The sequence below is a fragment of the Triturus cristatus genome, chromosome 2_2 (assembly GCF_964204655.1).
Source record: "Triturus cristatus chromosome 2_2, aTriCri1.1, whole genome shotgun sequence".
NCBI lineage: Eukaryota > Metazoa > Chordata > Amphibia > Caudata > Salamandridae > Triturus > Triturus cristatus.
This window is the reverse complement of record NC_140582.1, coordinates 856204506-856217232: the sequence shown is the minus strand read 5'-3', so window position 1 is coordinate 856217232 and position 12727 is coordinate 856204506. Positions and strand designations below refer to the sequence as shown.

General features: G+C 47.2%; 1 protein-coding gene across 3 annotated transcripts in view; it reads left to right on the top strand.

Moving 5' to 3' along the window:
* The window catches only part of UBE2K (ubiquitin conjugating enzyme E2 K), a 231459-nt gene that overhangs the window by 136496 nt on the left and 82236 nt on the right, over positions 1-12727 (top strand). The window lies entirely within an intron of this gene.

Below are 12727 nucleotides of genomic sequence, written 5' to 3'. Positions count from 1 at the left end.
GTTTAGCCTAAGACTGCTCTTGTCCATGCTACCACTAGGATAGCTGGTCTATAAGGTTGACTTTACAACCAATCACCATAAGGGTTGTTTGGACTGATATAAGGTGTACACTAGAACTAGTGACATCATACATCAGGCCAACTTCTCACAATGGTGACTCAGTCATTTTCACAGTCTGAGGGAAAATTGGATGAGTGCAATAGAAGAAAGGGTTCAGAAATGAGGTAGCTGTGAAGGACATAAATGGGCTGTTAATGGCTCTATTCTTGAGCACAATTGATAAGATCAGATTCAAATTATCCTTTACATCATGTTCAAGGCTTTTATATTCTAGATTTGAGTTTCTCTATTCCACATTCACGCTGCTTTTCTTCCCCTATCCCCCACAGAGCTGCCTCCATAGATGTTAGTCTTGTACTACCATGCCTTAGGCTTGATGAAGATTGGGAGAGCAACCTTTTTAAAGAACACTGCATCACGATGCATTAACTGCCCACAAACCAGTTATCTTTCCTATCAATTAAACTTTATTCTTATAATTGACCCTGTAGAGCACTCTGCTGCCTTTTGGTTAGGTTTGTTCTATAGAAATGCTGCATACATACGATACCCTTAAACTTGGCTCCTTCCCTTAGATGTCCAGATGGACACCACAGCAAAGACGGTCTAAGTGTGGTAGGCATGCAGTGATTTCACTCTGTCACAAATGCTCAATCTCCCAGGGGAGTGTGGGTGGGACGAGAGGAGGCAACATGGGCACTGAGAAAGCAGACAATGTTTCCATGAATATAGATAGAGAAGATGCTTCTTAGCTGTCCAAGTTAGTAGGAAAATACCATGTCAGTTTTAAACTCAAAACAGCCTTCCCAGTAGAGGGTGCTGCAGTATTAATTGCTAATACTTTTTAATTAACACATTGGTGCTATGGTTCAAATAAAATTATTTTGTGCAAATTCATGCTTTCTTTAGAGAGTCTTGGTGAACTTCTTTTAAGCCTCCGGAAAGTGTAACTAATGTCGACATGATCCTGTACTTGGAGCAAAGGTTTAGTATTATTAGTGAACTGTTTTTAACCTTCCCTCGTGCTCCCAGTTCTAGCCTGAACTGCTTCGTGACTGAATTGTACATACCTAAAGACTGGTAACCCTTTGAGGAGCTCCTGTCAATCGTACTGCAAGGATAACCAGAAGATAGCTTGATTCTCCGATGCTGCCGCCTCTTCCATCTCAATCCGAGAAAGTGGTGGAAGGAGAGAATTTCCCTTTTAGTCTCCACGTGGTGTGGCTGGGATTCTGCTCTTATAGCAGAACTATGCTGGGAACCATAGAACATCATTATGTAGACTGATTCACCATACCACCTCAATATCCGAGTCCTAGTCTAACTAGCTATAGTGCCTCACTTGCTGTCCTAACCTTACCAGAGAAACAAAACCAGTGAAGTTGCACACCCAGAACACAACAATCTTGACCTTCTCAGGGGTCGCGGCAACAGGACACATTCTTTTGCTCTCTCGCTCGTACTCGTCCACAATAAGATAACCAGAAGAGACAGAGTAAGTTTAGAATATTTATTTGAACTATCTTGCTCTGAAATGCAGTATATGTTCCACAATTGGAAAACAAATGCTTACTAAAAATACTGTTAGCATGGCTAATAGTCCATAGACCATAAAAGTCCCTGTCATTTTATACGACAGAGGAACCTAAACAAACTTCACTTGCTACTGAAGCTAAATGATTCTCTATCGAAGATCTCTGGTATTACCAGCAGACTCCAAACCTTAGCATTCACAGATGGACATTCTACATCACAGCAGATGCTGTGCTTACGTCTCAAAACTCTTGTTCCTAGTATGTGTTTTAGGCTCATGATCTCCTCTATATGATAGGATATGTGTGCACATAAACAGCTGCATTCTTGTGGTATGTCTAGGTGTTAGTACCTGGGCAGAAAGAATAACCAGGTGCATTGTTTGACCTTGTCTATTGTGTTCAGACTAAATCCCAGGAAAAGAGCAGAATGCAAAAACTGCAGGTTCCATTGGAAACTATAATGTTCGAGGCATATGAGCTGCAGATTACACACTTTTGCATAGGTCGCCATCTGGTGTTGGGCCCGGATGTTTGCAGTTTGTTTTTCCTCTTGGAAAGTCTTTGGAAGTCACGAGGTCAGTGACTCCTCCTTTGGATCGTATTGCGCATGGGCTTCGGCTCCATCCTCAGATTGTTTTTTTCCTCCATCGGGCTCGGATGTAATCTTCGCGCTCCGGTTCCGAACATTCTCCATTCAAGAAGTGCCCTCGATGTGGGTCCAAATTCCCCCACAACGATCTTCATGGGGTGTTCAACCTCTGCCTCTCCACTGAACATGAGGCTCGAGACTGTCCGGCCTGTAAGTCTTTCAGATCGAAAAAGACTATTCGGGACCGAAGAGCCAGACAAAACATGGCACACTCCTCGACCTCCGTTCCAGACGACATCGAAGATCCGGGACAGCAGCGCACCGAAGAGGACCTCGTCAGTGCTTCCGAAGCAGACGACTCAGATGTGGAGGACGTCACTCCGGCGCAGAGGGTCGTGAGTAATATACCCCCACACCCGTGCCGACACCCAAAAAGGCTTCGGTCACGCCTTCGCCTCCGGGCCGAAGCAAGACCAGAGACACTGCTTCACACACCCCACCTTCGGGCCCGGTGAAGAAGCCAAATAAGCCTTCCGGCGGCTCGGGCTCGAGCCAGCCTGCCAGCAGTGCCGAGAAACACACTTCGGCACCGAAAAAGAAACCGGCCTCTACCTCGACACCGAGCTCTGCACCGAAGTCCTCGGTGTCGAAACCCAGCGCTTCTTTATTACTGACGCCATCTTCGGTACCGACCAAACCCCATAAGGCCCTCGGCACCGACACTTCCACGCCGAAGCCCACCTTGGCGCTGACCAAATAATCGGAGGTTCCCAAGCCCAGTGCTAAGCAAACTGGCACGGACAAGCCTAAAAAGTCTTTGGCCCCGAAGACTTCGGCGCCAACGGACCAAACATTGTCACAGGAACTATTTACACCAGATCCCTTACAAAAAACTCTTACCAAGGATCCAAAAACTGGACATTTGGCACTCTCTTCCAAAAAGACATTTGGATAAACCGGCTCCGCCTCCACCTCCAAAGAGGAAGGACTCTGCTACCTTGCCTTTCAGAATACCTTCCCCCACCTCCTCCACCCTCTCCACCTCCGCCCCCTCCGCCTTCTCCACCCCACCTCATCGCTCTCCGACCCAGTCTCCAGACGATGATGATCAGGGGGACCCATATCACGATCCAGGGGATGTGCCCCAAGACCCCACCCCTACAGGATCCCCAAACCCATGGGACAACTACAATAACCCAGATATTCCAGACGTCCCACAAGACTACCTTTACCCTTCCAGGCCATCTCCACCGGAAGACTCATTAGGTTTCCACCATCTACTTCAAAGGGCGGCACATTATCATGGGGTAGAGTTATACACTGACCCAGTGGAGTAGGATTTCCTCCTCAACACATTTGATACCGCACATAGGTCTACCGCCATACTACCTATGCTCAAGGGGGTGGTAAAACATGCGCCCGAGGTTTTTAAGGACCCAGTCAGGGCCAGGGTCATTAACCCACGTATAGAGAAAGTACAAAGCTGCCCCCACAGATCCTGCCTATATCAAAGGGCCAGCGCCACTAGATTCCCTAGTGGTTTCCACTGCACGAAAAAGGTCAAATTCTCAGGCGTCAGGCGAAGCACCACCACCTGACAGAGTCAAAGCTACTGGACGCGTCAGGAAAGGGCACTGCGTCACAGGCAGCCAATATATGGCGTATCGCCAACACCCAAGCGCTATTGGCCAGATACAATAGGGCACATTATGATGAATTTGAAACCATAATGCACCACCTCCCGGAAAGATACAAAACTAGGGCCAATGAATTGATTCAAGAGGGTAAGACAATAACTAACACCTCATACGCTGTGCCTTAGATGCAGCAGACACAGCCTCCAGGGCCATTAATACTGGAGGCGTCCTCCGTCGCCATGCTTGGCTGAGAATAACAGGTTTCAAACCAGAGGTACAGGCCTCCATCCTAAATCATCCCTTTGACCAAGAACACCTATTCGGCCCAAAGGTAGATGAGGCCCTCGAAAAAATGAAGGACACTGATACGGTGAAATCCATGGGAGCCCTGCAGTCACACCCTCCTAGGCGCTCCTTTCGCCACTCTTCCTTTCGGAGTACATCTAGAGGCTTCCTCAGCGCGTCCACTTCCTACAAATCCCCCACTCAGTCCACCTTCACAAGGGGTTATCAAGGAGGCGGCTATAGGGGAAATAATAATATAGGCAGAGGCAAAAGAAATACCGCCCGCTCTGCCACACCGCCTACCCAATGACTCCGACTTGAAAGACGCATACTTCCACATTCCGGTACACCATGCTCACAGAAAGTACCTCAGATTTGTAGTGGACGGGCAACACTACCAGTTCAAGGTGCTCCCATTCGGAGTCACAACAGCACCACGGGTATTCACCAAGTGCCTAGCGGTAGTGGCGGCACACCTCAGAAGACAGCACATTCACGTCTTCCCATACTTGGACGACTGGCTGATAAAAGCCACGTCCTACAACCAATGTGTACACCACACCGCCACTCCAATCCAACTACTTTACCAACTAGGCTTCACGGTGAACCACCAAAAGTCCCAACTAACACCATCACACATAAAGCAATACCTCGGTGCCACCATAGACACCTCAAAAGCCATAGCCTACCCCAATCCGGCCAGGATTGCAAGCATTCAGGCTTTGCGACAAAGATTCATACTTCAACACTCCCTTCCAGCAAGAGTGTTTATGCAACTGATAGGGATGATGGCCTCTTGCATTTTCATAGTGCCCCACGCAAGACTCCAGATGCGTCCACTCCAAGAGTGCTTAGCGCGCCTATGGAACCAGGCCCAGGGGCAACTGACAGATCTGGTGTTGGTAGACGGTCGCACCCATCGCTCTCTGCAGTAGTGGAACACCACAAACCTTTCCAAAGGTCGACCGTTCCTGGACCCGGTTCCACAAATAATACTAACAGAAGCATCGCTCTCTGACTGGGGAGCTCATCTATTACACCTCACAGTGCAGGGCACATGGACGCCGCAACAAAAGTTACTCCATATCAACCATCTGGAGTTACTAGCAGTCTCTCTAGCCCTGAAATCCTTTCAGAGACAGATTTTAGGCAAGGCAGTCCTCATTCGCACAGACCACATGACGGCCATGTATTACATTAAAAAACAAGGCGGCACACACTCTCTCCACAGCTCTCTCAACTAGCACAGAGCATATGGAGATGGGCAATTCCACACAAAATCTTTCTCCTAGACCAACATGTCCCAGGAGTCCAAAACACCATGGCAGATCTGCTCAGCAGACAGACGCAGCAGATCCACGAGTGGGAACTTCACCCGCAGGTTCTTCACCCGTTCTTTCAAATGTGGGGGCATCCGCAAATAGACCTCTTCGCCACCCACGAAAACAAAAAATGCCCAAGCTTCGCCGCCAGATGCCCACACCCATTGTCCAAAGGGAATGCGATGAACTGGTCAGGCACATTTGCGTACGCTTTTCCACCTCTCCCACTAATTCAATTAGTGGTGCGAAAGCCACAACAGCACTCCCTCACGCTGATCCTAGTAGCTCCAACATGGGCCAGACAACCGTGGTACACAACGCTGCTGGAACTCTCGGTAGTACCACACCAAAAGCTACACCTCTCACCATGCCTCCTAACCCAGAACCATGGAGAGATCAGGCACCCGGACCCAGCTCAGCTCAACCTCGCGATATGGCTCCTGGAATCCTAGAATTCGGATACCTAAACCTTCTCCCTTACTGTATGAACGTCATCAGAGAAGCTAGACGCCCTACCACTAGAGCCTGCTACGCTGCCAAGTGGAAAAGATTTGTTGTTTATTGCCATAACAACACAGTCAATCATCTAGACGTGTGTATACAACACATCATATGTTACTTACTCCACCTACAAAGGTGTAATGTAGCATATACCTCCATTCGGCTACACCTCGCAGCAATTGCAGCTTACCTACAAAACAGGCAGCACCTATCACTTTTCAGAGTACCTGCCATTTAAAGCCTTCATGGAAGGCCTAAAACGAATAATTCCCCCCAGAGTACCACCCTCACCTGTGTGGAAATTAAATATCGTTCTCACAAGGCTAATGGGGCCGCCCTTCGAACCTTTGCATAAATGCGAACTGCAATTTCTCACAAGGAAAACCGCTTTTCTTGTAGCCATCACTTCCCTTGGAAGGGTCAGTGAGATACAAGCACTTACCATACAAGAACCTTTTCTTCAAATGCACCAGAACAAGGTTGTTCTCCGTACCAACCCAAAATTCCTACCTAAAGTAATTTCCCCTTTTCACCTAAACCAATCTGTAGAATTACCGGTATTTTTCTCGCAACATCAAACTGTTGCAAAAAGGGCTCCACACACGCTAGATTTCAAACGAGCCTTACTTTACTATATACAAAGAACACAACCTTTCAGAAAGACCGAACAACTGTTTCTCTTTCTCTCCACCACACAAGGGCAACCCCATCTCAAAATCAGGGATAGCTAGGTGGATTGTAAAATGCATACAGATTTGCTACCACAAAGCAAAACAAACGCATCCGTTCCCCCTAAAGCCCATTCTACACGAAAGATAGGGGCTTCTATGGCTTTTCTAGGGAACATCCCATTAGATGATATCTGCAAAGCAGCTACATGGTCAACACCGCACACTTTCACTAAACACTACTGTGTAGATGTGCAAACCAAGCAACAAGCTAGTGTGGGCCAGGCTGTACTAAAAACACTATTTCAAACCACTGCAACAGATACCGGTGGTCGCTGCTAAGGTTGGGAACTGCTATATAGTCTATGCAAAAGTGTGTAATCTGCAGCTCATATGCCTTGAACGGAATATGCTACTTACCAGTATGCATCTGTTCTTGGCATGTAGACCTGCAGATCTACACACGCCCACCCGCCTCCCCGGCTACCTGTATCTGTTCCAGTCTATCTTATTCAGATATAACACACATGGGTTTCTTCACTGTTATTACTACGCTCCATTTTTTCCTGTTATCGAAAAACAATCGGAGGATGGAGCCGAAGCCCATGCGCAATACGATCCAAAGGAGGAGTCACCGACCTCGTGACTTCCAAAGACTTTCCAAGAGGAAAAACAAACTGCAAACATCCGGGCCCAACACCAGATGGCGATCTATGCAAAAGTGTGTAGATCTGCAGCTCTACATGCCAAGAACAGATGCATACTGGTAAGTAGCAAAAGCAAGCGTGTTTATCTAGGAACGTGTGCAAAAGAAAATGAGGCCCACAACGTGCACAGTTAGGGAAACATAAGAAACTACAATGGGCCGCGCATGAAACATACACTGTATGTACAATCTGGTCCCATCATAAAGTTCGATGTTAAGGACTCCCATTGTTGTACAAGTTGAAATTTATACAAAGGTCTTCTAACCGAACATCCTCTCTGCTTCAGGGAGCTACAACAGGAAATTATCCTCTTTCTCAAGGGAGCAATAGAAATCAAGGAATCTAATCTAGATTCTTTTTGATAAAAAAAGAAAATGGTACATTGGAGGCTGGTTATAGAGCTCAGACAACTAAAACTGTTGAAGCAGACTTTTTGCATGGTTGAACTAAAAGAAGAAGTCCTGATGATTCATGAATGGGTCTTCCACAGACCTTCCAGACACGTATTTCCACATAGCGATCCAACCAGAAGTGTTTACCTGTTCGATGCGGGCCAGTACTACCAACTCTAGGCACTCCCATTTAGCCTCAAATCGGCACCTCTGATTCTTACCAAGTGCCTGGCGCCATTTGCTGCCTTCCTCTGACGACAGGGTCACTAAGTGTACCTATACTTGTAAGAGTGGCTTGTCAAGGCTCCCTCAAAGGAAGAGGCAAAGGCTTCTACAGCCACCTGCATCAAACTTTCACAGTTTAGGCCACATGCTGAATAAAGAAATCGTCCATGGAGCAACATGCAAAGATTCAGCTCTTGGGATTAATACTCTACACACAATTGAGAAAGGCACTTCCATCAACATAAAGGGTAACCAAGTTTGAAATCATGGCAGAGGGATTAACGAACAAGCAATAATTTGTAACCGTCAAGCAGTACAAATCCCTGCTAGTCCTATTCTCATCCTGCATAGGCCTTTTGCAGGCTCCGAATGAGACTCATCCTGCAAGAACTAGACATAAAATGAAAACCGGTCAATGGCTCATGTCACAACAATGTCAGTCACAAAATGCCTAAAACCAACAATATTGTGAGCGAGATTCCCCGATAATATGAAGACAGACCTCTCCTTCCATCCTTCATCAGGCAGAATAAATAATGCTAATGACTGGTGTGTCCATGAACGGCTGACGTTCTCACATGCAGAAACTGTTGACCAGAGGCCTCTGGATAACAGCCGAAGGAATGCTACATATCCACATACTGGAGCTCCTGTCTATTAGACTGGGCCTACAAGTGTCCGTCCCAATATTAGTAAGTCAATCAGTTCTCATCAGACCGGACAATACGACTTCAATGTTTTACATAGCGCCGTGGCACACCCTTGTCTACAGGAACTCCTGTGTTAGGTTTGTTCCAGGTGCTCAACAGGATATCTGTAAGCGCTTCATTGAAGGACAGCAACGGCTCCGCAGAGGAGGACTGCGGCTTCAGCACCTCAGTCAGGAGATTAATCCTGATAGGTAGAGAAGGGAGCTTGAGGTTAAGAGCCTCAGCCGCCCTACGCAACACCACTGAAAGTCCCAACCTCCTCCGTAGCCACGGAAGAAGGGGACAGAGTACCAGGGTGTGGAGAGAAATCCTGATCTATTGGACCCTCCACATCGCCTTCCCATTCAGGCTCATCCTCTCATTGAGCTGCAAGAGGGTCTTCAGACCCCTCCCAGCACTCCACTTCGTCCACCGGTTGTTCAAGAGGCCGGTAAGGACAAGGTGCCCTGGGAATTAGTATAAACTCCCCACCAAGCAATGGACTGGGGGGGGGGCTAAGATTCCAGACATGGCGCCGAGGCCTGAGCCGCCGCAGAGTATGGTACCGGCGTAGCAGAGGCAAAAGGCAGCGGTACGGAGGCAGATTCTCCTGACGGATCCGTGGGGCTTGAAGGCGCTCCGGAGGGATCCGACGGGGCAAACAAAGGGGGCAAGGCTGACACGAATGCCTGCACCTCGTTCAAAGTGGTGTGCAGTCCCGGAAAGGGTGGGTAGGGCGCAGGCAACAACGGAGGCTCCAACGGAGCTGCGGGGGAGTGACCGCCCGCCCCCTCCACCTCTTCCCGCGACCGGTGAGGGGTAGAGGAAGAGCGACGTCACTTCTTTGACTTTTTATGGCGCCTAGACTTACCGGTCCCAGTTTCCGGCGAGCGATGCTGATGGCTCCGCGACCGGTCCCTCGACCTCCCACGGGTTCGGGACCTCGATTGGCGCGGAACAGATTGCCGGACCTCCCAACAACTTGCGGGAACGCTCCCGCAAAGCTTTCAGCGCCATGGCCCGACAATCGGGGCACTCCTCTGGGTCATGGGCGTGACCCAAGCAAAAGAGACACATGTCATGCGGATCCGCTACCGACATGTTTCGGCGGCAGGCCCTACAGGACTTAAACCCGGGCATCCCTACCACACCAGCAGTCAAGTAGTCAAAAAAACACGTTGTCAGAAACCATGTTAAAACATTTAACTAGGGGTACCGCTCTCTCTCGGATCTGCGCTGCTGCGCGGAAAAAGAAAGAACTGACGTCCGCACACGTCTAAGTAGCTCCGATGTCATCTCGGCGGCAGCGGCGCACGCGGAGCCGTTCGACGCCTACCGATGCGCAGGGGTACTGCTGGCGAAAAATTTCCGGATCCAGTCTGACGCCTTGGGATATTCTAAGGTAATGAATCTATCACTAACTAATGTCTCTTACAGATATATCGTTACACAAGTAGTAACTTGTGCTTTAGGTCCTGACCTCTCTCAGAAGAGGTGCAACAGCCTCTTATTTTTCGCAAGGTCGATATCACCGTAAAACACATGCCAAGGCATAACAACGATTAGACAAAGGTGCTCATTCATCAACTTTCAAGCTGCCACAAGTGGGAACTCAACAGGAGCATGTTGACTTAATTTTCTGAAAGTGGGGACTAGAGACACAGGGCAATGCCCTTTCGATTAGATTGTCCAGCGTCTTTGCGTATGCCTGTCCTTCATTTCCACTGATCCCCAGGGTGCCGAGTAAGGCAAAAGCAGATAACCAACCTGATCCTCGTTGCTGCGGCCTGGCCACCGCAGTACTCTACAACAAACTGCTGTAACGATCTCCAAATCCAGAGATACCCCTGAAACCGCACTCCAGGATCCTCTTCAAACGTCATGCAGAGATGCTCCATCATGATCTCATGTCACTGAACCTGACAGCATGGTACCTAACCACTTATCTGCTGCCACTAAGACATATAACACCAAGTGGAAACGTTTTTGTGACCGGTGCAAAATCAAAGTGCTTCATCCACTCCATTTGCAATCTCAGCAGATTCTTCCTTACTCGTTCGACCTAGGCAAGAGTGGTCTTAAATAGTCCTCAGTATGAGTTAATCTAGCGGCAATATCTAGATTTAGAATGACCGAAGATACTTAATCCACTCTATTGTGTCAAAGGATGGTAAAACAGTTTATGAAAGGGCTCTTTAGTGCACTTCAACCCGTGCAGCACCCTCCTGTATCATAAGAACTGTACACTGTCTTGAGCCAACTCATGCTACCACCTTCGAGCTGATCCACAATGCGCTACTAAATTTCATCTCTTGAAAAAAGCACCTCTAATATTCTTTGCCACTAAGTATGCCTTACACTAGCACACACACACCACCCACACCCCACCCACACACACCTCGGTCGCTCGACTGACACATGATCGATATAAAACTTTTGGACACAATTTGACACTTTGAATACAGGAAGTTTTAACTTCTGCACATGATCCCATGGGTGCGCTCTCGATTCACCCTGTGGTGATGGTATTATCGGAATACAGACTCTTTAATATTGACTGTCACTTGTTCTTCCCTTTCATTTTCGCAGCATTAAGAAAGCCTCATGCTCAATAGCCACAGGTAGTGAAACACATGCCGGCTGGTAGTATATCAAGAGGTACACTTAATTATTGTTAAATAACGTATGAAAAACAACTAAAGGAATGCACTCTGAATTATTTTAAATGCGAGGACGCTCCTAATCCTTTTTCTAAAACTAAATTTCGTCTCTTGAACAAAAGCGCTTCCCTTAGTGCATACATCTGCAAAAAGGGTAGGAATAATGTAGGCATTCACCATCAAAGAACCCTTTGTCTGATTGACAAGAGACAAAGCCCTCCAGCAATCCAACCCTAAATTCATAATTAAATTATCCTCTGACTTTCATCTCATTAAAGCTGTTTTACTACATTTGTTCTTCCTGTGTCTTACTATATTCGCAGAAAGATCATTGCACACTCTTGATGTACGCAAATGCATTATATTCTATATCAGAAAGACTAACTACTTACAATCTCAAGACCATCTGTTCATATCCTTTGGAAAGCCAGCGGGTAGCATATTGGCTCTCAGCTTGCATCAACTTTTGCCACCGCAAAGCAAAGTGTCTGCTCCAGGGTAGAGTGAGGGCGCGTTACATTAGGAGCTGCATTCTACACTGTTGTTCGATTACAAGGCATCTACTGTGTAGCTAGCTGTAGGACCAAGTACATGTTCACAAAGCACTACTGCCTCTGTGAATGCCGAAGCCAACTTAGCAGTCGCACAGGCAGTCCTTTGAAACCTGTTTCAGTAAAGGTGAGCCTGCTTCCCGGTATCTTCTAGTTAAGATTGCAGTGTACTGCTTACTATTCTGATTCAAGCATGTGAATATGTGAAAGATCAAAGCGCTGGGGAGTTTGAGTTACAGGTAACTAATTTCTTCATAATGATGGACCCAATGTACCTGTAAAAGCATTGCTGTTTGGTCTTAGAGGCATCCTGTTGATCTTCACGTAGGTACTGGCTCCAGTGGACGCTAGGTTCATAGCTACTGATTCCTAGACAACTGCTTCATTCAATCTGTATCGTGGGGGTAACTCTGTTAAAGGTATTCTTCCGCTATCAACACCTTCTTGTTGGCCCAGAAGCTGTTGGTCAGAAATCACACCCTAATTGGTTGATTTCTCAAACAGTAGGGATCTGGCAAGCACATGCTTACATGGAAGAGTGCCTAGCTTCTATGCTATTTGTCATGTATGATGAATGCATTTTACGGGTGTGCAAAATCTGAAAAATAAACTTCTATAGTATCAGTTTCCAGATGTGCCACTTGATACTAGGGATTTCAACAAGTTGAAAATTATCTTAGTCTTTGGGCTAAGTCACCATAAAAGTAACTTTCATCCTTTACATGAGCACTCTAAAAAAGGATTTCAAATAAAAAATGTCATCTACATTTGCTTGGGAAGGTCAGGCAGATATAGGATCCATTCTCGTAACTGTCTACAACCAACGTTAAACATTTTGAGGTCACAGGTGCATGTTCATGCTCCAACATACAGCATGGCTATGGGTCTGCCATCAGGACAGATTGC